The sequence below is a fragment of the Anomalospiza imberbis genome, chromosome 4 (genome assembly GCF_031753505.1).
Source record: "Anomalospiza imberbis isolate Cuckoo-Finch-1a 21T00152 chromosome 4, ASM3175350v1, whole genome shotgun sequence".
NCBI classification, from domain to species: domain Eukaryota; kingdom Metazoa; phylum Chordata; class Aves; order Passeriformes; family Viduidae; genus Anomalospiza; species Anomalospiza imberbis.
The window spans coordinates 7,329,453-7,354,987 of NC_089684.1; the positions used below are offsets into that span (position 1 = coordinate 7,329,453).

Here is a 25,535-nt window from a genome sequence, read left to right on the forward strand (position 1 = left end):
TTCCTGTCTTCTTTTTAACAGCTGATATTGAAATGTCTTTCTGTACAAGGCTGCAGCAACAAAGTTCTCCAAAAAAGCAGTAAAAACTGTTTGGTTTTTATGGAGAAAGAAAGAAGATTGGAAAACAATATAACAGAAAGAGACTGCCAGATAGTCACATATGTCAGCAAAATATATCTAATCACCACAGTTCTGATTCTGAAAATAGAAAAGTTCCATCTACAAACAGAGACATGCATTTATGTTATCAGTGTTTCCTTTTGCTAAAGTTTTAGAATAAGATAAGTACTCTCAAGAAAAAAAAACTAACTCTATGATGTGTGTGCATATCATTAAAATACTTCAGGTCAAAAAATTCAGAGCTGAATCTAACCTTAATGAAAACTAGAATTTTTAAGATTCTATTTTACAGATTCATATACTGTATCTGTACTTAGACAGTTAAGGCTTAAAACATTGCAGTGTTTCAATCTATCTCATTTATATTTTTGTTTTAATTTTTACTTTTCCTCACAGCTTGACTATACATCACAGCCCTCAACCAAGGAAGAAATTGGCACAGTGTACTATTTCAACTTAATGGCTAGGTTATACATGAGCAAGGTAGTGTTAAGAACAAATTACAGAACAAAATGCTGAAAATACAGAAAGGTCTGTCCCTATGATTTATAACACAGAGATCATTACATTCAATTCCATACCATAAATGCAGTGGAATTTCTCTGTGACTAATTAATATGTACATCTCTATACTCAGAAAAATACTGCAAGATTTATATAAACATTGTTAATTTTATATAGCTTCTTGAAAAACTTTTTCTTTTTTATATTTTATATAATATCCATGAAAATTGATTCCTCATTTTAATAAAATAATACATGCATAGAAGCTTGGTAATATTATGTCCTTCTTAATTCAATGACAGGTGCTTACATATGTTGAATCGAGACAATTGCAAATCAACACAAAATGAAATCTCTGTATTTTGAAGACAATATAAATGGGATACAGACCAAGAATTATTTGCACAAACACTTTAAATAATTCTGTTGAATAATTAGTGTACTCACAATAATTCAGATCCTTTACAACATGGTGTAAATATTGATGATGAAATTAAGAAGGATCACTAAATTCTTCAGCCAGCTACACATACAGCTTGATTACTATTTATTGTGGAAAAGAACCCCAAACTGTATTTTCTAATGTATTCAGATGATGAGAACTTTAAAGATACTTCTTAGGGTTTAATTTGTAAATGTTGTAGTGGATCACACACCTTTAATGCACAAAAGATTTACACTGAAACATTTTTCATGGCTTCAGAGTGTTCAAAGAATAGAACTCACAGTTTATTCGAGGAGATCAGATGTGAGTTCTTCTAACCAAGTACAAAGCCATTTGTAACCATGTGTTACCACACAGGGTATCAGTCTTTCCCTCTTGATGAACTCAGATTGAAAAAAATCCTTTTTTTTCCCCATAAATAAGGATTTATTTAACATCTAGGAAAACTTGCACCTAATAATTTTCTATAAAATGGTTATCAAAATTATCAGACTATTACTAAAAAATACTCTGTGTATCTAGCATGTGGTACACACCTCCTAAGAGCAACACACACCAACATATATTTCAAATGCAAGATATTCTCCTTCATACAAAATCTTAGGACTGCTGTAATTCCATATAATATATCACATCTGCCAGTTTTCTCTGGATTTCTAACTTCTCCAACGTACTCTTCTTACTACAGCCTGTGAAGTTTATGAGTACTCCCAGCTAGAGAGACAGCTGAGAGATTAGCATCATAACCCATGAACAGCAACTCAGAAGCAGTTTCTTCTGAATTGTACCACTGCACTGAAATGGAATCAAAACACATGTACTCTTAAACTACCTTGCTTATTAAGATAAATACAGACAGTAATAAAACAGCTTTAATAACTTTTACCTCAAACTTTTATATTTACATATATATATATATGTATGATTAGTATTACTCTCATTTTCTCTGACTGCAATTTATTATATGCATTCTTAAATATTACAGAATTACAGAATGTACTAGGTTGGAAAAGACCGTCGAGATCATCAAGTCTAATCTATTAATATTTCAAATTGGAAATTCAAGTATGTTTCTAACAGCAAATTATATTAATCACTGAATAAATTATTAGATTTAAAACCATTATCATGTAGAGGAAACGTGAAACATTCTGAAAAGCTTTCCAAGACACAGGGATGAAGTTAATTTCAACAACTGATAAAGCATGGTATTAGATGTGTTCTTCTGAGATAATGTCAAGTTTCAAAGCCAGCACTATTAAAAAATTAAAAGGATAGCTTTCTTATAAGTACATGAGAAATGGTCCTTTGTAATTAAATTTGAAATTCCAAGAGGAATCACAAAAGAGATTTAGCATCCAATTTACATGTTTATATATGGATACAAAAACAAACAAAAAAAATGCATGCGTATGTATGCAGATAATTTTTTTGAATATAACTGTGTATTCAATATTCTGCACAGAGTTTGAGTGTTCCTTTCATAGTTTGTCTTTGTGATAAATACTAAAGGGCCCGTGCATCTGTATGGTAGTCCTGATGTACAGCTGAGGGACAGAGATGTGTCTTTTTTTCTTTAGATCTAAATCCACTTGGAAACTTCCAAATCTATTCTGGTTCTCCAAAAGTTTCCCTTTGAAGACTTTTTTTTAACCAGAGTATGGTTTACAAAACAAAATCTTCACAGGAAGTCATTATTTAGAGTGATTTATTTTAATCCTGATTAGATGTGAACACAACCAAGGTGAAATACTTCGCAAAGTAACTGAACCACAACAGTGTATGTCTGATTTGGCAATAACTGAGACTGGCAACAAAGGGAACTTTTTAGTTGATGCCTATTACAGGCCGCCATATGAGGATGATTATTGATGAAGCCTTCCTCCTCCAGCTACAGGAGGCATCATGCTTGAAGGCTCTCTTCCTGCTGGGGGACTTCAGCCACCTCAACATCTCCTGGAAAAGTAGCACAGCTATCTGTAGTGGGGTGGAGAGCAGCCCTTCTGAGAAGGACTTGAGGGTGCTGGTGGATGAGAAGCTGTGCATGAGCCAGCAATGTGCACCTGCACTTTCAGAAAGCCAATCATGTCCTGGGCCACATCAAAAGGAGCGTGACCAGCTGGTTAAGGGAAGCAATTGTGCCCCTCTACTCTGCCCTCAAGTGACACCACATGGAATACTGCATCCTGCTCTGAGCTCCTCAGCACACAAAAGCAGTTCCAGATGAAGACCACAAAATTGATCCAAGGAAAGGAGCACTTCACTTAAGAGGACAGGCTGAGGTAATTGGGGTTGTTCAGCCTGGAGAAGAGAAGACTCCCAGGAGACCTCTTGGAGACCTTCCACTATGCAAAGTGGGTTTATAGGAGAGCTGGAGAGAGAGTCCTTTTTATAAGGGCATGTAATGAGAGGGACAAGGAGGAAATGGCTTTAAGCTGTAAAAGGGCAGATTAATATCCAATATTAGAAAGAAACTCTTTCCTGTGAGGGTGGGGAGGCACTGGAACAAGTTACCCAGAGAGGTGCTAGATGCCCATCCCTAGAAGTGCTTAAGGCCAGGTTGATGGGCTTTGAGCAACCAAATCTAGCTGAAATGTCCCTGCTTGTTTTAGGAGGGTTAGACTAGATGACTTTTAAAAGTCCCTTCCAACCGAAACTACTTCTGTGATTCTGTGATTTCATAAGGATTTTCAGGTTAGCTTTCATGGCTTCAGGCACTACCACATGCTATTTCCAATCCAGATGCCATATACTCCCTTTAACAGAAATGCATCAGATAGACTATGTCTGCCAGAACTCATAAGCCTGGAAATTCAAGGTTTTGGAATCTACTTGATGGCTATCTAGAAATTCATGTGTGATTTGTCATGGAGAAAGTCATCTAGCAAAACTTAATTAATTGGCTTTTCTAACACAAATATTCAGGAATTTTAAATGAAGTAGAGGGTCATACACACGAAACAGCCAAAAATTTATCTCACAAAAAATTAGACTGCAAGTGAATTAGACCCATTGATAGAAAAACAGTTAGCAGTGAGTTTGGAAATGGATTCAGACACCTAGTGGAAGGAGGCATGGAGCTATCAACACATACTTGCCTGTTTCCATACTATTCTATAGGTATACATAATTGATCAAACACAATATTGTGCAAGAGAGAACTTTGATCTGGTCTCAGTATTGTAAGTTTTTCATGTGTTTATGCTGTACACCTCAGTTTTTCCTATAGCTAAACTGCAAAGATATATCAGGGGAGACACAGTCCTACTGCTATCCTGACAGAATGCAAGTACATCTTTTACCAAATCACTCTGTATTTTCATCATGGCTGTATTTTCAGATGTAGCATTTGAAGCATCAGATTTGTCCAAAACTGCATACTCAGAATTCAATTTTTCCATTACTTCAAAAATCAAATAATTCAGTGAAAAATTTCCAATTGCAAGACAGGACACGGATATGGTGAAAATTATACATGAACATGTCATATCTCATTATATCATCTCAGGCAGTTAATTGTAAACTGATCTGCCTCAGTATATATTTTACCATGTAAAACTTCATCAAGTATTAGGTCTAAAAGCTGAGTGGTTAGATTTGCTTAACGTTAAGAGGAACCTTATGATTTATTAATCCTTGTTACTTTTTCCTCTACCTAAAAATATATTAATTATAAAATAAAAGGTCATTTGATTTCAAACTACCAGACTAAGCTCAATTTTGAATTTATATATCACCTACAAATATACAGTACTAAAGACTAATTAAAAGCAGCAGAAAATTATATTCCAATGTTGTTACACCAACTGCAATTAATTCTCAAGTGTCCAGGACAAATAAGCAAAAATACTGACATGTGTGTCCCACAGAAATCAGGAAATAATTTTGAAGAATATGCAGAGTGACAATAAACAACACAACATATATCATATGTGATCATTTCTGGCTTGATCATGGTCACATTTCAAAATAATTAAAACATTAAACCTGTTTATTGCTTTTCATAAATGTTACTGTTTTCCTTAGGTCTTTTGAAAATAGTCACATACACTATTTCAAATGAATTATTTTAAATTTGTTAAAAACACTTGTTAGCTCTGAAGATTACAGAATTACCTAAATATTTAATTGATGAAATAATTTCTTTAGTAATCATAAATGAACCAGAAAGAACACAATACCTCATTAAGAATTTAAGAAATAACTTTTGTTATCTGTTATTTTTTATTTGGTATTATTATTGAACTTTCTCTTCCGGGAAAATGGTATCATACAGCACTAACTTTTCACCTAATTTTTTTTCTTTTAAGTCTTTTAAGTTTGGCTCTGATGTAAAGCTATTGATGTGCATCCTACAATTCTGTTAATAACCTATGTAGCCCCTCATTAGGCCACACCATTTCTTGACTCCCAAGAAGAGTGACATAAAGAGGATATACTGTTGTACTATGCCTCTCTGAATGAGACCTTTAGTGTGAAATAAAAAAAAAAAACCATATTTTTCAAACTTGCCAAGTATTTGAAGGCACCGGTATGAATGAAAACACAAATGTACAGCACCTTAAGGGATTGTGGATCAAAACCCTCTTGGGGTTTGCCCTGAAGTTCTATTACCAGCCATCTCTTTTAGTTGATCTTTTCAAATATTGGAAGATTTTTTTCAACTATCTAAAAAAATCCTGCCTTCAAAAGATCTGTAAAGACAATGTTATGTCTTCAAGTAATGAAAGAAGTTTGAAATGGTTTCATCTAACAGAATGGGTACTTTTTTGTAACATTTTATAAAAAAGTCTATAACATATTCCTGGTGAGAATTCTTATATTCTTTGCTATGTACAAGATTCATAAATATCAATGCTCACATTTATAAGGACAATGCCATCACAATATGTTTAGGTAAAACTTATTTTTTAGATAAAAGTTCTTTATAGCTAAAATAACAAAAAATAGTCCACTTTACCTATAAATGTATATGTGATTATGAACAGTCTGAATAGCAGAGATCTAAAGAGCAAAAAGCAATTTAATAAAATTCAGAACAAGTTAGTTTCACAAGAAAAGAGGTGCCGTGGCGATTAACTTGTTTTGTTCATTTAGATCTGGGAATATATACAATAAAATCTTACTTGAAAATGTTTACTCAATCAAAACCATCATTAGACTACTCTTCCTGGGCAGCATGCAGAGTAAACTAATGCATACACAGTCTGCGGGTGTTGGACCTCTGAGTTTAAAATGGAAATAACACAAACATTCTTACATTAAACTACCCCCTTTATACTCTAGAACTAATGAATTCCAGAGGGACAGAGAAATACAGAAAATTGAGGATCCATTGAAAAATACAGGCTGAAAAGCAAAGAAATGGGAAAAAATAGGAGATACCAGAGTTATAAATTTTGGATTTTGTATCAGGCTGCAACAATGAAGTTTTCCAAGCATTTGCTGTAAGTACAAATTTAAACTAGATTTTACAGGACACTGTTTCCAAATAAATATTCAGGTTTACTGCTCCAGCTATAAGCTCAATATTCCTTAATGCTGGACAAATCCACAGACGTGGCTTACAGAAACATTTCATGACACAGAAATCAAAACCATATTTTGTTTGGTGAAGGAAAGAAGATGTTATTAATGACAAAGCTCATTGATCCTTTTCTAAGGATAACACTGAGAATGGAATATTTCTCTCTGTCTTTGACAAGATAACCTCAATCTGCATAGAGGTGAGTTTCTTCCTATGTTGCTAGTACTAAGCCAAGTCCTGCACTTGGGTCAGACCAATCCCATGCAGCCCTACAGAAGCAGGGAGAGTGGCTGGAAAGCAATCCAGTGGAGAAAGACCTGGTGCTGCTGCTTGACAGCAAGTGAACAAGAGCCAGCAGTGTGTCCAAGAGGGCCAATGGCATCCTGACTTGTATCAGAAAAAGCGTGGCCAGCAGGACCAGGGAAGTGATTCTTCTCCTGTACTCAGCACTGGTGAGGCCACACCTCATCTGCTGTGTCCAGTTCTGGGTCCGTAATTCAGGAAGAATATTGAGGTGATGAGCAGCTCCAGAGAAGGGCAACAAAGCTGTTTAATGGTCTGGAGCACAATGTTTATCAGGAGGTGGAATTGTTTGGCCTGGAGAAAAGAAGGCTTGCAGGAGACCTTATGTTCTCTACAATTACCTGAAAGGAGGTTGTAGCGATGTGGATGTCAGTCTTTTCTACCAGTTAACAAGAAGACAGGATGAGAGAAAATCATCTCAATTTGCATCAGGGGAGGATTAGAACAGATAAAAGGAAAAAAATTCTTCACTGGAAGGGTGATTAAGCATTGGAACAAGATGTCCAGGCAATTGATAGAATCACCATTCCTGCAAGTCTTCAAAATATTGTAGACTTGGAAACCTGGTTTAATGGTGAAGATGGCAGTGCTGAGTTAATTTTGGACTTGATTATATTAAAGATTTTTTTCAACCTAAACAATTTTGTGATTCTATGTAGCTGTCAGGAGAATATTTCATACTATTTTGATCTGACATCTTGCTCTGATAATAAAGAAATTTGTTGTAAAAAACACATTCATGATTCCAGCCCAGTGACATTCCTCATAGACTGAAAGTTTAGCATGTGTCTTTGAAATATTGACCATAGTCCTATTACATTTACAGTTCAATTTGCTAATTACCTAATAGATCACTATATTTCTTAGTTTTACAGACAGGAAGGTTAAAGTATCAGAAAGTTAAAGAGAAAAAAAGTCATACTGTAACCTTTATTTCTGACAGTTTTCAAACAGCAGCTATTCTGAACATTTAAAATTATTCCCATTAACATGCTTTACAGAAAAAGTTGAAGCATGCAAAAACTTGAATAACCCTTCTAAACACCTTAAAATTTCAAAAATCTAAAAAAGATTCCTATTGCTGAAAATGTGTCAATGTGATTATTGTTAGCTCATTAAATTAACAGGAAAAAACTACTGTGTGCCTGAAAATCTGTAGCTAAGGTTCTCATCCTTTTTTAGGATACAGAAAATAGTCAAATCCTAGCTTTGTGGGCAGAATACTAATGTCTTTTCTATGACTCAACAAAGAAGCTAAAAGTCAAATATGTTTTTCATTAAGTAGTTTTTATCTACAGTCAGGATATTTCATGGGAAATGCAATGCCCACAGAGAACACAAAAGATTTTCTAAGTTTTAATCTGATTACTTCTTGGTCTTAACCTTTATGCTTTTCTATCTTCATCTCTAATACCTGCACAAAATGCATATAGTTTATCTAATTGTTCTATTCCAAATGGGACATATCTCCAGCATTTTAGTACTGGTTTATGTGTCATGAAAATTTGCATGTATTTGCTGTTGTTTAATATTGGGAAAATATCTGTATAACACCTGTAGCTAATAGAGAGTTTTTCAATTTTATTCTTTGGATATGATAGAATCTGATTTTGAAATACTGGCTGTGCCATGACTAACAATGGCTTTTAACACTTTACCATTATAGAAACAGCATTATTGTAATGATTATTTAAGAAATGAAAACTTTCTGCTTTACTACCTGAATGGTAGGTCAGCTGTCACAGTAGCATCTGAAAATTTTTCTTGTACAGTAGAACTCAAGTTTTTATTCTATTTTTAACACATAATTCTCACATGAACACAGAAAAGTCTGAATTGAGGCTCAGTTTAGCCAGATTTCTACATTGGACGGTGGATATTAATTGATGCATATAGAAGTATTTGTACAGTCTTTCTTCCCTGGTAATGCCTTTCAAGCTTCCGCCAATCCCTAGCACATACACTCCCAAGACAGAAATTAGACTAATCCCTTTCTAAAGTCATCTATGGTTCTAGCCTCCATGACATCATCTGGCAATGTGTGACAATTTAATTATGTCATAACATTTTAACCAGAGTTGCTATTTCTTTGACTTTAAATTTTGTGTGTTTCATTACCTGTCAACCCCCTTTGAAAATATGTATACAAAGAATTTCAGAGTGTGGACTTGTTTATTAAAAAGGTACACTCATGTTGTACATGGCACAATTTACACTAACCTCATGCATGTCCTTTTCCTCTTCTACCCTTACCCTTGCATGGTTACTGTCATGCATGACCTATGGAATGGTAATTTAAAACCAAAAAAAAAATTAACAGAATTAGAAATCATTAGAAATGGTCTAACAACTATACTAGAAATCAGAAAGAACACAGATGAGGGAGTAAATCAGCCATGTCTGTGCTGGAGCTGAACATCAGTGCCACCACTCTGAACCTTTCTCTGAACAGGACTGAGCGTGCGTGCTCCTGAAAAGGGGCAAAGAGCACTAACACTATACCCCAATGACCAATACCATCTTATTCCCACTGCTATGCTGGCTCTGAAAGTGAATGTGGCTAAAGAACCAATCTTCATTTCTTCAAAGATATAATCTTCAAAGATTATAATCTTTGTAACTCTTCTTTAACATACAAAGAAATAATGACTACACTGGCTCCTGAAAGAGTCATAGAATAAGCAACATTATATGCTGCACACAGGTATGGAAACATTTACTTGTTGTGTGAAACACTATGCAAAGAAAATGAAAACTCTAAATGCTGACTTGCTAACCACAACAAACTGGTAGAAAATCGCTCTGGACTGAAAAAGAAGCCTATAATTAAACTGAGTAGTCAAAGAAATTTGGATAGGAACTTCTCCAGAAAAGAGCATCCCAGCACTTTTGGAGAAACTTAATTAAAATGAGCACAGATAACAAATCCTGTCTATTTACAGTTGTCTGTAGTAGTCTACAGAATCTCCTCTGAGGAGGCAGACTTTAATATGCCTCATGTCTCACAAAGCAATTTCTCATTTAATTTTCTATCTTTTGACTTCATTTCAGTGCTTGATGCATAAAAACTAGAGAAATTGGCCAGCACCCTTCTAAGGGAGAAGTGTTTCCTAGTGATCTCTTCTGATTCTCACAAGGAGCACACAGTGATCACTGCTCCTCATAGTCTGCTACTATGGGAAATTATCTAGCTCCACCAGCATTCTTTTCAACAAACTTAAAAAAGCTGGCTGCCTAAACCTCACTTCCCAAGTCATCTCCCCTAAGCTCCTCACCTACGTTATGGAATCTATGAAACATCTGAGACTACCTTTTTCACTTCTTTTGAGCTAAATATGATGCCTTGAGCCTAAAAGTGACAACATTGGTATTTTAAAATTTTGCATGAAATGCAGCATTAAGATGTGGATGGGATTTCTAGGAAACCCTACTTTAAAACTGTCCCCTTGGATATCCTTCCAAGAAGCAAAAATAAGTGCAAATCGGAGGCAAAATCATCATCTTCCTGTATCATCACTTTCTTTAAATGAAATGTTTCCTTAGCCTTTCCTTTTCTTTTCTTCTGAAAAAGAGCAGCCCAGGAAGAACAGCTGTGATTTCTTTATGTTACCTTTCACTCAGAATATTAAAGTCAGACATATTTCATCACTTCATAAATTGTCAATGACTTGGCTTTTCTTCCTCTTTACCTGTTAATTCCCTTTATGCTGTCTCGTATCATCTCCTCCTCTCTCACCTCACCAGATTTGATAAAGTTCACTCCCTCTCAATTCAGTTACAGTTCCTCCAATTAAAATGAATGAATCTCTAAAAACCCACAAAAACAGGAAGCGAAAGTTATGAACCAAGTGACTCCTTTCTCACAAATCTTTAGTTAAAATTTCAGAACAAATGCATCTTATATAATAACATAGTACTTCTGGTTTGAGGTGGTAGGAAGCCTTACCAGTACCACGAGATTTTCTGGTAGTTTATTTTTCTTTTAGAGCACAGATTTTTTTCTAACATTTCTTCTATCCCAAATATTCAAGCTAAAGGAAGAATGCTTATGTAGATGTGTATCATAAAAGAAACACATTTGTTTCAGTTTAGGTAATCTCAAGCAAAATTAATCAGTCTACATTCCATTGCTGTTCTAATACTAGTATTTTTTAATTTAATTAAATCTGTTACACAAAAATATCACATGCAGGTTACATATATACCAATTTTCACATTTTAGCAAGTGAAATTCCATTTTAGAATAAATTAGCGTGAAGGTTTGTATATATTTTCACTGCTTTTGCATTCTACTTTTAAAATAATTTACTGTAAACAATCAAATAATGAAGATAACATATTTGATATTGTTAACCTTAGGATCATGATAGCCTTTGTTATGATGTGGAGATTGTAGGTATAACTTTTTGAAAAAATAGGGATTTTTTTTTTTTAATTGAAGTGACAGAAAAAAATTTCAAATTTTACCTAGCATTACAAACTGCAGAGAAATGGAAAACACACAAGATATGCATAATTTTATTACACTTATTTTTAAGTTTCAATTTGAGAAAAAATATATTCTTTTATCTGTTTTTTTTTTTTAATCAGGAATACCAGTTTCAGGAACACTGTTTTCAACCAAGAGCATAAAAGAGGGCAGGCTGCTCAGACCCACTAACAATTCTGTGGTTCTTCTGTGTTTATTAGAAATTGTGTGTTTGGGACAAATTTGTCAATGATTACACTCCTACTTTTTCCATTCACACACACCTCATCTTTAATTCTCTGCTAGGGGTAATTTCAAACCTCACCCAAGGGAAATTATTTAGGCTTTGTATTCCATGTGTTTTTATATATGCTAAGTGCGCTGAATCTAACGTAGATGAGAAAGGCAGATGACAGTCTTTTAAAATATTTAAAATATTTTCATTGTATCTGTTTTACAAAAGAAGATCTGTAGAAACAGACAATATTTGTTATGCTTGTATTTTTTATTTTATCACTTCACATGCATTCAGACATCCCAGAAAAATTAATGTAATGAGTAATGATCATGGGTACATTTAGAAGTGGTGCATAAGGATATAATTTGCAGGTGGATTTGCTGGGTTGATGGTTGGACTCAATGATCATTAACTTCTTTTCCAGTCTAAAAAATTCCCTGATTCTATAATTCTATTGGAGCTGTTACCTTAACAGCAGGTTTTCATTTTGTTGGGGAATACATAAAATTTTTAATTCATGTCAGAATTTTAACAGAAAGGTTCTAGCCTGTCTCTTTTAACCTCAAAAAGAAAAAAAAAAAAAAAAAAAAAAAAAAAAAAAAAAAAAAAAACCCCAGATTATTTCTATACATTCAAATCAACATTTACAATTATTATTTTCAATATTAAAATATACAACATATTTCTTGGGTTTTCTTAAAGAATTTCAATTTTGTTTCTAGACTCGTTATACTAAATTCACATATGTTGAGTAATATGTTGCAAGTGATTCTGTTCCTTGGGGAAAAATTTTAAAAATTAATTTGTTGAAATAGTTTCAATTCCAAAAATTGTAGGATAATTACAATTTTTCCTAATCCTAACACCCTGACCTGTGTTATTTCCTTTTTATCTGCATAGTGTGAAAATTTAATTGTTTAAATTTTTTTTTATCTAGAAAATCTTTCTGTTTTTGAAAGTAAAAACTAAATTCCCCTAAATTCCACTACTTCTAGGATCTTTTGCCAAAATCTCTGCCCATCCTACCAAACGTACCAAGAATAATCATCATATCCTGCTGTGTATGAATACATTGTTCCATGGCTCTTGGAAATACCACTTTACTTAATCAGTGTGTCAAATTATTGTGTCCTTTTAAAAGCACTTTATTTGTTCCACTAAAATATTTTACACTAGGACTACAGATTCTAAAATCAGTTGAAAATGACCCTTCTAATGAAGACTAGATAGAAAGTAGCTGTGCAATTTAAAACTACTTCTCTCTTAAGATTAACATCCCTTAAGGGAAAAAAAGGTAGAAAATATACAGGATCCTCAAAAGATTCTATACTGATAGGTTTGAAAACTTATCAGAAATTCATGGAATAAAGCTTTCAAAATACAGCCTTCAGTTTAGGAAATCCCTGAGCTGTGGACTGCCACATGCCAGAAAGTTTCATTTTATGCTTGATCTGTTCTTATTTTTCCTAGGTATTTTTGACTGGCCACTATAAGAGACAGTGTATCAGACTAGCAGGTGCTTTGATCAAATTGAAAACAGCCATTCTTTTCTCTTGTGTAAAAAAAAACATTTTGAGAAGATTAAGATTAAAAAAAAAATCTTAATTTTGCATTTATTATAAACCTCATCAATTTACATTAAAAATTACTATGATAAAATTATATACCCTAATTTCCTATTAACTGTTGCTTCAGTAAACAGCAGTATTTAACTATGAGGCTCATTGTTCCATTTCCTGTGATGTCAACAGTAATCTCATCCAGGGGTCAGGAGTAGGGGGTACCAGTGAAATCATAACAAGAGGCTATTGATATTTTTCCACTAGGAGTAAATCCACAATAAGTATTGCCTTACTGTGACTGATGATAGATTGCACTTCAAAAACCAACTAGGCAAACAAAGATTTTCAAGATAGAATTAATACCTTAAAAGTTTAACTTTTTCTTCCGAGCCATATTTAGCCCTTTGGTTTATGAAGTATTAGATGGATGGAACTATATTTTAGAAGGCGTCACTTCACTGCTAACTCCCCTAACCCCCTTCTCCCTCTCCCCAGACAGATATATTTGTAAGGACAATGTTAATTCCTAACAAATTTTCTAGCATTTAATGTGAAGTTTCAAGTTGTGAAATGGTTCACTTGAAAAAGAAGTGTAATATGTGTACATTCTAAAATCTATACTGACTGAAAAAAAACAATCGAATGCAGTTGTTGTCTCTCAATTGGAAACCAGCATTCACTGCATTACAGTTTTATTTATTTGGTATCTTTCAACTCCCATTCTCAATTTTTAAAGTACTTTTTCAAATCTAATGACACATCATAGTGAAAAAACACAGGACATATAGACTGACTTTCAGATCAGTTTGTTCTTTTCAAGTCTGTTACTAAGATATCTGATGTGTTAATGGATGGGAAGAGGAGACAAAAATATAGACAATCTTGTTCTTCCTTGCCATTTTTAAGTGACTTTAAAAATCTGAGTATAAGCTAGCTTAGCTGCCAGGAAAAACATCAATTTCTTTCTTTTGAAACATCTACTGACTAATCTTCCAGTTAGGAAGTATTTTACAAACAAACCAGTGACCTCTTTTCAGTTTCGCTGTAAATGTTAGCAATATCTGAGAAAGAGGACTTTTCTTTTTTTCTTCATAGTTGCTTATAAAGCATATAAATAGTTAATAATTTTGGTTTTGGAAAGGGGGCACATAGAAGTCTGGAAGCTCAGAGAACAGAATGAAAGACAAAGCAGCCTTTAAAACCCCCCAGCTGTTCTCCTGCAATTAGCAATTTTCTCAGACTGGCCACTTTCACATCACTTTAAGAACTCTGTGCAGTTTTCCTATGTAATCTAACTGATTTAGCGTTGTCAAATATGGGAAAACAATAGACTGCATTCATGAATGGCACATTTCAGGCATGACCCATCCCTGGAGTCCTTCCTTGCTCCCACTGGCACAAGTGGTTCAGAATAGTCCATTCTTCCACTGTCCAAGAAGAAAAGTTGGTATGCACCACACACACCTCATGATTCCTAACCAAATATAATCATGCCAGAAGAATTTCCCGATACTATTTCAGCAATATTGGCTATATAGCTTGCTTTGTGAGAACTGTTTTTATGAAACTATTCCAAATACCTGTTTGGTAAGTTAGTTTGTTGCACTACCACCAGTAGTGCAGCTGCATTTAATGGGCAAGAAAACCAAATTGAAGCAGTAAACATCCTAAGAAATTATGTAAATTCTTCTTCAAAAACCAGCAATGAAGTATGCATTAGGTCACCTACCAAGGGTAATACATGAATTCTGAATATCCACACAGGAAATTAGGACAAAGGAGTCCTCCAATAGTAACAAAGAATCCTTTTAAGCTTCAAGATGGGACTGCAATGCAATGTCTACTTTCTTAACAAGTTAACAGAGGGTTAATAAAACCACACTGTCAAACATTAAAACTACAAAACAGGCCCAGCTTGTTGCTACAATTTTTAAAATTTCAGCCCTCTCATGCCCATATCTTTATTTGGAAATCTAATTCATTTTAGTATTATGTTTTGGAAGCCTTGCTAACACAATGAAGTAAAATGCAGCTATAAATTTATTCTCAGTAAGAGGATCTTCAGCTTGCTTTTTGGCAGCAAAATAAAAACAACAAAGGAGAAAGATCCAGGTTTTCAGGTAGTCAAAAATATTTTAAGTATATGTCTTCATCTCTAAACAAAGATGCCTAATTCTGAAAGTCATACCTCTACAGCATTTTCTCCACATTGTTTTGCAATATTAAAGCTATTTATAATATAAAGGCTTAAATAATTACTGATGATCATGTGGCATGATAGAAATCATATTAAAAGGCCTCTAAAAATCTACCTAGTATTATAATAAAGAAAAGCAAGTGTTGACATATGGAGAGAATGAGAGTGATGCCAAAGAAAGATAAGGTAGACAGAAATATAAATCAAGTGTTTGGAATTGTAACATTTGAAAAAGATAACATGAAAACCTTTAAATAATGATAAAATAAAGGTAGGTGAGAATAGCATAATTGGTCTCAAGATGGCAATAATCTTTAACAATGAAAGTTCAGAGGTACCAAGTAATGTGAAAAAACCCCAAGAACTCTATGTTTTATAATACTAATGTAAAACAGAATTGGTTTGCTCAGTTTTATAATGCCTAATTCTACCTTAGTACAATGACAGTCATTATGTGTAAGAAATACTGTGCTACAAAAATACAATTACATAATTATAAAGAAAAAGATCTTGTAAAATAAGTATTTTTGTATCATTAGGTACAACAAAGTGCAGACAACCCTGTAATTTTCATTTGTATCAATATTATAATACTGGAAAAATAAATTTGGCAGCATACTGGGAAGTGCTGGTATCTCCCAGCACAGTATGTGTCAGGCTTGCATACATGCTGCAGTGGTGGTGAATACTTACATTCTAAGTACAATGTGCTTTGCATGTGTAAAACACCCAGCAAACACACAGAGGAGCACCACAGTGAATGTGCAGAGATCTGCCCTGCTGACAATACCTTAAGACCCCTGTGCTACCAGCCAGGGCTGGCTGACAGGAAGTGTATATGTGCAAACATGGTTAAATATGCATAATTTGGATGTGCAACTACTTTTAACCACTTGCAAATATTCAGCACACTAAGCATTTTATACACACAGTATTGTTAGTGACTTGTGTCTGCTATACAGCAACACACTGCTATATGCTTGAGTTTTTATATTTGAGGAGGCCTGCTAAGTTCCACTGAGTTACTTACAGGAATTATGTTTAAAAAATTAAAAATGGAACACATATCCATGTGATTTGTTGAATCAATCATGATGCTTAAAGGCAAATTTTATACTGTGTGCTGGACTCTTTTCACTTCTACAGTTAACATATCTATGTACTCTTGCTTCAAATTCATGTTCTTAAAATTCTAGTTTCTAAAGGAACTTACTTATATTGTACCAATAAAAAGTATTCTTCCTAAAATTCAGTCTAGAAATACATGAATGCTATAAAAGTCTTTCTCAAAGAGAGACTTACTCAGGTACCATTTTAAGAAATGGAATGCCTCTTAGGGAAAGATTAACAATTGATTTCTTAATAGGTTTTGATGTGAAAAGATTTGAATCAATTCTTTCATTCCTCAGAAATGTTGGTTAAGAAAAAGGAGTAAAAAAAAAAAATTCAAGCAAATATACTCTATAAGGAAAAAACATTACCTCAAAGGAAAGTATAAAAATCTTTACGAGATTGTAAATTGTTAAAAATAATAAGATTTTGTTTAGTTAGTGTGCATTTTAACATAGTTTGCTTTTATCAATCAGCCTTCAGCTAAGACGATCTGAGATATTTCAGTGTGAGAAAACTGTTCACATACAAAATTCATTGTTTTTCCAATTTTCTTAAAATTCAGGTTTTGATGACTAGCGCATAACAAATATCACTGCAGTCAGAGGAGTTTAAAGACCTCAAAAAACTGAACTCTTGCAGTTTTAACCTACTGTTTGCTTTAGAAGTCATTATATCATATCTAAAAATTCAAATTTCTATTTTATGATAGTCAGTGATTTGCATTAGGTAGCATACTGTCAATAGATTTATCTCCTTCAAAATGAAAGCAATATCTTAAGGCTCATAATCCTGCAAACCCTTAAATAACATTCAACATATACCCAAAGCATATATTGGAATGCATAGGACTGCTCATATCCAAACATTTTGCATGCACTTAAGTATTTCCTAGGAGAGTGGTTTGCACTTTCAAATCTTTAATTTCTTCAATGTAAATTCCAATTTAGAGAGAAGTATTTGTGAACTGAACTGATTTTACATTATACTTAGGAAAAACCCCCAAAACCCTAACAACTATAATAGGCAAAAGGCAACCCTCAGATTAAAACTTAAAAAAAAAAAAACAAAAAAAACAAAAAAAAAAAAAACCCAAAAAAAACCCACTAATCAGCTTTCAAATAGAAACAAAATAAAGAAATTAAGCACTGTATTAATAAGGTTGACAGCTGAAAAATCCCCAAAAACCCCTGAACATAGCAACTAAATCCTGGTCACTTAAAAATGTATTTATAGCAATATGTGCTAAAGTAGTACAGTGATAAATCTGAAAGTAACCTTACAAAATACGTACTTGCTTGTAAGTAAAAAAGCAAAAAGCTTCAGAGCTGTTATTTTGCAAATGGTATCTAATTAGAGACACCATCTCAATAGTTCCAATGAATTTTCTTTTTCTCGGGTATCTCCCTCAAATTTTACCAAGTAATTACAATCTTTCAAATAAAGATTCATTCAAAGAAATTGAGAAGCCTGGAAGTCTTTATCCCAGTACTTGGATGATTTTGCCAATAAACAGTGGCTCTAAGATTTACAAGCAGGATAGGTATTAGATGTATTGCACACGTGCATATCTTATAAATTTTAATTCTATTATTGTTGGGAAATTAAATATCTTTTCAAAGTGAATGCTCTCTGGGTACATCCAAAAAGTGAGCACAGTCTGAAGGTGTCAATGAACATTCTTGACTTCTAATATAAAAGAATGGTTTGTGGATTGGTGTTACAGAGAGGAGAGCATGAATATAATACCATCAAGTAATTTGTGACTCTGATACTTTTCATTTAAATACTGAAAATCTGATTTTCACCAGGCTGGAAGAGTATGCATTCTTTCTAGAAATCTTTTCTTTGTGTGAAGTACAGAGTAACAGGTTATGCACAATGCCAATGTGACTTTATAGTCACAAAGAAGGTAGCATGCCACTGTGGTTGTTTCAACATCATCTCTACATAGTTCTTAAGTTTATTTTAAAAAATTGCCTCAGGTAATTCTTTCCGACCTGCAGACACTTTCAATCTTTAATCAAATCTCTTACCAACTGATAAAATTCAAACATCAATCACTCAGACATGTTATGCAGAAATGTACAGTTGTGCAAGGAAAACCAATCTAGATGCTACATAATCTAGTTTTGAAAGAGTGTATAAATTCTAATGGTCCAAACAAGCATGTCATATCTGGGGGCAAACTCAATAAGCTTCATGCTATACCCAGGCCTTCGAATTTATTCCAGCATGTTGGTTTTGACCCCAGCAATGAAATTGAGCTACAGATAAGCCACTCCCCTTCCTCCATCCCTTTGGGTAAGGAAAGCACATTAAATGAGAGATTGTGAACTGCAGTAACAATTTAAAAGAACAGTAACAACATCAGTGTTAACAGCAAAAGTACACAAAAGAGGTGTTTTACCGCCACCTGGCATTTCCTGCTGAAACCACACCCTCAGTGATGATGTGAGTATTGCAGAATAAACACCGTGGTCACACCCACACCATGCTAAAAAATTTCCACCCCCAGTCTCTGGAACCAGATCATCCAGAATAATTCAACTTCTGAGACTATTCCAATAGACAAAGTAACCCATGAGGCCCTTACAGAACCATAGTAATGTAGGACTTATTTACCGTTTTAGAATTACCAAAATGTTGTAAAATTAATCTTTCTCTCATCCTGTGTTATAAACTGATCCCATATATAAAAAAGCCCAACACCAACATAAGAAGCTAGAAAAGTGAAAGAACAGAAAGAAATATCCTTTATGCTAAAGAGAAACCATTAGATTGCAAGAGGAATGAATTCACTTTTTCACATTACATGCAAATTCAGTGAAATGAATATAACATCTCCAAATCTATTCCACCTAGAAATTAGATTATCCTGTTTAAACATTTTATTCAACTACATTATTTTCTCTCAAAAGAAATGCAGAATCCCCCCCAAAATGTGCAGATTCTATCAACAGTGTACCTTACAATGGCAAATTCAGACCACATCAATAGCTCTGATGCGCTGACAATTACTTTCATCAGTTTATTTCCTAATCAGTCCATTACAGAACTACTTATGGACTCATTCATGTGTAAAAGAGAAAAAATCTGTGTTCTGGTTGGAAGTCTGAAAGTTTAATATTGCTAACTTTATTAGATGGTTCACCATTCCACTGACACAGCTAATCTAGATGATTTTTCTATCAAGAAAAACATAATAGGCTAGATATCCCTAAAAATACAACTCCTAATAAAATAAGTCCTGCTTAACTACGCACATACACAGATAATGATTTCTCCGAAAATGTGATTTTCAGTTTCACTTGACATATAAAAAGCTAAAAGAATCTTAATGTGGAATATTCATGGAACACTTCATGGTAAGGAAGTCCATGATGAAAAACACTGACATAGATGAAACTACCAGTGTTTCATGAACTAGCGATTCTAGTTTACTGTGGATGTTTGGCATAGTTATGTTGATAGGAGTGTTTCATGAGGCAAAAAGAGAATTTACATTGCATTCTACTAATTAAGAATGAAAGTATAGGCAGAGTCATTTCTATTAAAGATAAAATGGGCAAACTTTGAAGGCTTCTAAAAGAAGAAATTAGTGTGTACAGGATAGGCCTAAGAAGGTAGGCAGAAATAAACAGCATAGTTTTTGCAAACAGAATACAATGGTTGTCTTCATGTCTTCTCAGTTCTGACATACTTGTTATTTATAGCATAGGTGAAAAAAAATAATTGCAGGAATATTCAATATGATTTGACTTTTGACATCTTAGAGCAAGACATTTAGTAAGGATTCACCTCACAAAAATCAATAAAAAACTCTCTTCTTGACCAACACTATACTAAGTTTGGATTAGTTTTGTTAACTGCCTGAGAGGTAAGAGCCAAATGCACCACAATCAAAGGAGAGAATACTCAAGAAATTCATGCTGCTGTTTCATCTTGGTGTGAGATGTAAAATGTTCTATTAATTTTTTTTCCTCTGGTGAAAGGAAGATAAGAGTCTACATATTTAGCCATTCAGAGGAAACTGCAAAATTAAAAATTTCTTATCACTGTATTTAAAGTGGAGTACTCCTGTTATATGTAAAGTTAAAATTTCATACCCCAGGCCAAACAGCCCAAGTTGATATTTGTAAGCAGTCAGTACATGTTCTCTATGGAATTTATTGGCCCTGATCAACTTCTGTAACTCCATACATGAAGAGAGACCTCTGTACCATCAACTCTATTTCTAGATGCAAAGTGGGAGTAAAGTATTCCTAGGGGATCTATGCACCCTTTTAGAAAAGTGAAAACTGATTAAGGCAAGCAATCAGCAGATGCACTCATCAGCTCCATTTAGCAATATCTCTCACTGTTAGCCAGCAAAACTACCAATTCTAGTTCTTAGGACAGCTTCAGGGTAGGGAAGTTTCTGACTGCACTGTTATATTTGAACTGTGCTATTAAGGAGCTGTCAAAAGAACACAAAAGAAAGATGCCTTGTGTAAACAACTGTAAGGCTTTGGGTAAGTACTATATACATTACAACTTTTAGATTCCTCCACTTTCTTTAACTATATTGTCTTAATAAAATATTTACAGAGCAAAAGTATTTTAAAAATGAGAAAATTCTTCACTATGTAACTGTCCTTTTTAGAAAGTGAGTGAAACATGCAAATTTATAATACAAAATTGTTCAAAGATCTAGAATAAATTTATGCATTTGGCACTCATCCTGAAGATCGAGAAGACATCTTGACCTGCTCACTGATTCAAATAAGCAATCTCTTACATTCAGTGGCACTAAGCCTTCTCAAAAGGTACACGCATATATGTCTTGGTTGTTCATTTTCACAATGATAGAAATAAACTGTTTTAAATGAGCAATAGTTTGTGTAATATAAATATTTGTCAATACAGAAATGACTATGGTTTTTCTATGACTACAGAAATATTTAATCCTTTCCATTTTTTGTGCTACATGGCAGTGGGGACCAATTGAAGTGCCTCTTGCTAAACCTGAATGTTGTAAAAAGTATCCTTGTGCATCAATAAGATTATCTCTTAATATAGCTAACTGGAGCTGCAGAGAAAAATCTCTAACTTCAGCTTCCCTGCTTTTACAATCAAACTTCTGTCACCCTATTTAATGCTTCTGCCAAACTCTCATATCTATGAAGACATAGATACAGCCTCACTGCGTTCCTCAGCCCAGTGTCAATGCAAGCTGTCAATAAAAGATAGGTTTGCTAGCTGTAAAATACAGTAAAAGAGCTTCTCATCTAGCTCTCTCAACAGACCAAAATCCTCTCCTGGGGAACTCATAAAATCTTGTGGAAAGTTATAAAACTCTTAATATACCACAGGGGAAAATCTCCTATAGACAGAAGGATTGGCAAAATGACCTTATAAGTTTTTACAATCTATAAATCCTATGACACTTTTTTTGAAGTCAAATGCAAGCCCCTACTTCATTTTCTGCTGTTGTTTTGGAGTTTGCTTACTTGAAGTAAACAGAGAAATCAAGTAATAACCAAAAAACACCTTTCCAGTTCTACAGTGAATATCTTTTTTTCTAGGCCATGTGAATTACAGTGTATTGTCTATATTTCACACCATAACACTAACACATGTGCACACAGACACCCACAATACAAATTTTTTGTATCTGTTACTTATCAACAGAAAAGGATGAGCAGGTTGTTAGGATACAGGGAAATATGTTATTTTTTATCTTTAAGACTGTTTTAATTTTGTTGAGTTAAAGAAGCTCTTCACTTACTCAACTCTCTTATTCTGATAGCAATGCAGATACCTATTCCACTGTCTAAGAATAATAAAGATGAAATATTACACCTGTATTTCACAAATAAACAAGGAAAAAGACAAGTTAAAAAAACAGCTTTCAAAAACTTTGGTTTTCTGAAGGAAGAAAGAAGATTATCAAGCAGGTTATTATGCACATTAATGGGTAGGTTTCTTCCATATGCACAAGAAAACTAATTCTAAAATCAAGCCTGAATATTAACAGGAATTACTGAATTTGCTTTTCATTGATAAGTGTTTTGGTACTATATTTTACACACACAGTAGTGTGTGTAAACAATTAAATACTAAAATATAATTTTTCAAACAAATGTTTTCATAAATATGTAAAATAATGTGTTTGTTCCGTACTTTTGGGAAAAAAATAGTTCTAGGATAAAGTCTTACAAGATCTAATTGCTCAAAAAGGATGAATAAAAGCTAAAGCCACCTTCTCTATTTAATACAGAAAATACTGTAAGGAAAGAGTATAAAACCACTTAATATAAAGAAAACAATTATAGACCTCATAAATATAGACAAGTATCTGAAGGGAAGGTGTCAAGAGGATGGACCAGGCTCTGTTTGGTGGTGCTGGGCAACAGAACAAGAGGCATGGGCAGAAACTGACGTATGGGAAGTTCCACCTGAACAGGAGGAAGAGGTTCTTCACTGTGCAGGTGATCAAGCACTGGAACAGATTGCCCAGAGATACTAGGGAGTCACCATCACTGGAGACTTTCAAGAACTGTCTGGACACAATCCTGTGCCATGTGCTCTGGGATGAACCTGCTTGAGCAGGGAGATAGCAACAGATGATTCACTGTGGTCCCTTCCAGTATGCCCCATTCTGTGACTGTAAACAGGTCAATAATATGCTGATGTTTGAAATAAGAAAACTTTTGAACAGCTTAGTAAACTATTCTTGTTACAACTTTCTAGTCATAGTCAGTGTTGTTTAATTCACCCCAAGGGATGTATTAGCGAGAAGCTCAGCTACCCCATCTCTGTGATCTGTTGTACCAGGGATAAATATATGAAAGATTAAAAAAAGAGAAACGTTCACATGGTGTCAGGGTAGAAAATAAGCCTTTAAAAATTATTTGCTGAAATATATTTTTTCCTTTCTGTATTTTTGTTAATGAATAATTATTCTTTAGTGCACATGTGTAACTACAGAATATTGCCGATGGAAGACGCACATGTATAAAAAGAAATCATTAATTTCTATAAAAACGTTTTCTTATTGTGACTTAAAAAAATTCCAATACAATATGTTTCTTACCATAATTTAGGAACTATATTTTAATGCCAGGTTAAATTTAGATAACACAGCATGCAGTAACTATCCCATTGTATGGAATAGTGCTATGTAAATAGGGTGCATTTTATGCAAAGACTTTATGCAAAGACTTAAGTAAAGATATATTCATATGCAAAAAAAGGCATATGCTCTGTCGACATATGAAAGAGAGACTGGCCATTGAAAGAGCCATTACCAGAGCTCTGATATGTGGAATCAATAGGATCTGTGACAAATGAGGGGAAACACTTATCCCACTATGTATGGTAGTAAAAAAGCCATGTAATCAGCTAGGCATTTATCAGCCAGCAGTGTTAATTCCTTAACAATACCTTTTCTAAAAAGAACATTCCAGTTCAACCAAGTACTTTGGAAAGCCGAATTTCACAACAATATCTAGAACGAAAGAGTTCTCAACAAGTTTGTTTCATTTTAAACACCAAGATATAGCGTGTAAAAGTGAACATTGAATGGTATTCCAGCGTACAGAGAAACCCAGAGGACAAGTTTCACATGGCTAAGGAGCTGTCCCAATTATTTAGACCTGAAATCTGGCAATAGGCTGAATTTAAATTTCAAAATGCTATGAAATATAAAGGTGGATTTATATTTCATAAAGGTTTATATAGTCACTGTGTTGCCTCTGGCAGTGGCCGGTGATGTGCCTGGAGTAGAGTAGCATAAAAACACAGCACAAAAAGCAAAACTTCATAGCCCTACCCTCCATGGGAAATGGCAACCTATATATTAAGATTTTCCTCTGAGCCAGACATAATATCTTTAGATTTCAGACTCAGAGAAATAGTCTACTATTCATAATTTTATTTTGCAGCATTAAAAGCACCACAAAAAGACAGCAGAGTTTGCATTCTGCTGATGAGCTAACTGCATTTGTTGCACAGTGCTCTTGGTAATTCTTATGCTTTGCTTTGATGAGCATTTGTCAAACACCAGGTTTTATTTAAGAAACTTTACATATAATTCATTCCAGTCTTTTTTGATATGAAATCAAAAAAATATAAGACACAGACACTAAAAGCATTCCTGAAAAATAGTATTTGAAATTCACTTAATATTATTAAAGGCCAAGCAGAACTAACCAGAATCAACACTGTAAGAACCATGCTATGAGCACTTTCTGTGCATTCACACAGGAAATAAAAAAAAAAAAAAAGAATATGCCAGCCATGAAGGTGAACAAAACTATCCTGCTATTCTTAATTGCCACTTCATCTCACCACTCTTCAGCAAGGCAGAAGGTATTTTTCCAGTAGCAGCATGTGGTTCTATGACAGACTCCACAGGCAGTTATGCTGTGAGTTTTGGAAACTCCTTTATATTGGGATGGTACTCAAAAAGCATTTTATTCTCTCTTCAGATTTTGAATTCTCAGCATCTTCCCTTGTTTATGTAGATATTTATACGTACACACACATATATGGAAAAACAAATAGAGCTGTATATTGTTCTCATGCTTTGACAAGTTTAATTTTTATTTTACTAAATAACTACTATATCAGGATAGGAAATTATATTTTCATATGATAAAAAAATGAAGCTAATTGATTATTTCAATGCACTTCAGGTTTTGCTTTTTTTCTTTCCATTATTTGTAATCTTATCTACATTTTATTTTCAAAATCAAACAGTGAGTCTCTAAACATAGACATATGTGTCTTTTTAGATGAGACATAGAAATTGAAAGCACAAAAGATCAGCAGCCACTTCTCATACCTAATTGAAAATAGTAATAAAAACATAGGTCATTTGCCTGAATATGGAATCAGAGGGTCAGCATAAACATTTGGACAGCTATCTTCTGTACAGATATCTGTTATAGTTCTCAAGTGGCTGTGGTGCAAAAAAATTACATTTTACAAATCATAACACTACATTATTCAATGAAACAAAGAAATCATGCTAAAGATATGAAAACAGAAGTATGCCAATTTTCTTTAGCAATAG

General features: G+C 33.8%; 1 long non-coding RNA gene across 1 annotated transcript in view; it reads right to left on the bottom strand.

Annotated features, from left to right (window-relative positions):
• Positions 1-25,535, bottom strand: part of LOC137472181 (uncharacterized) — a 285,092-nt gene that overhangs the window by 105,431 nt on the left and 154,126 nt on the right. The gene's annotated exons all lie outside the window — the stretch shown is intronic.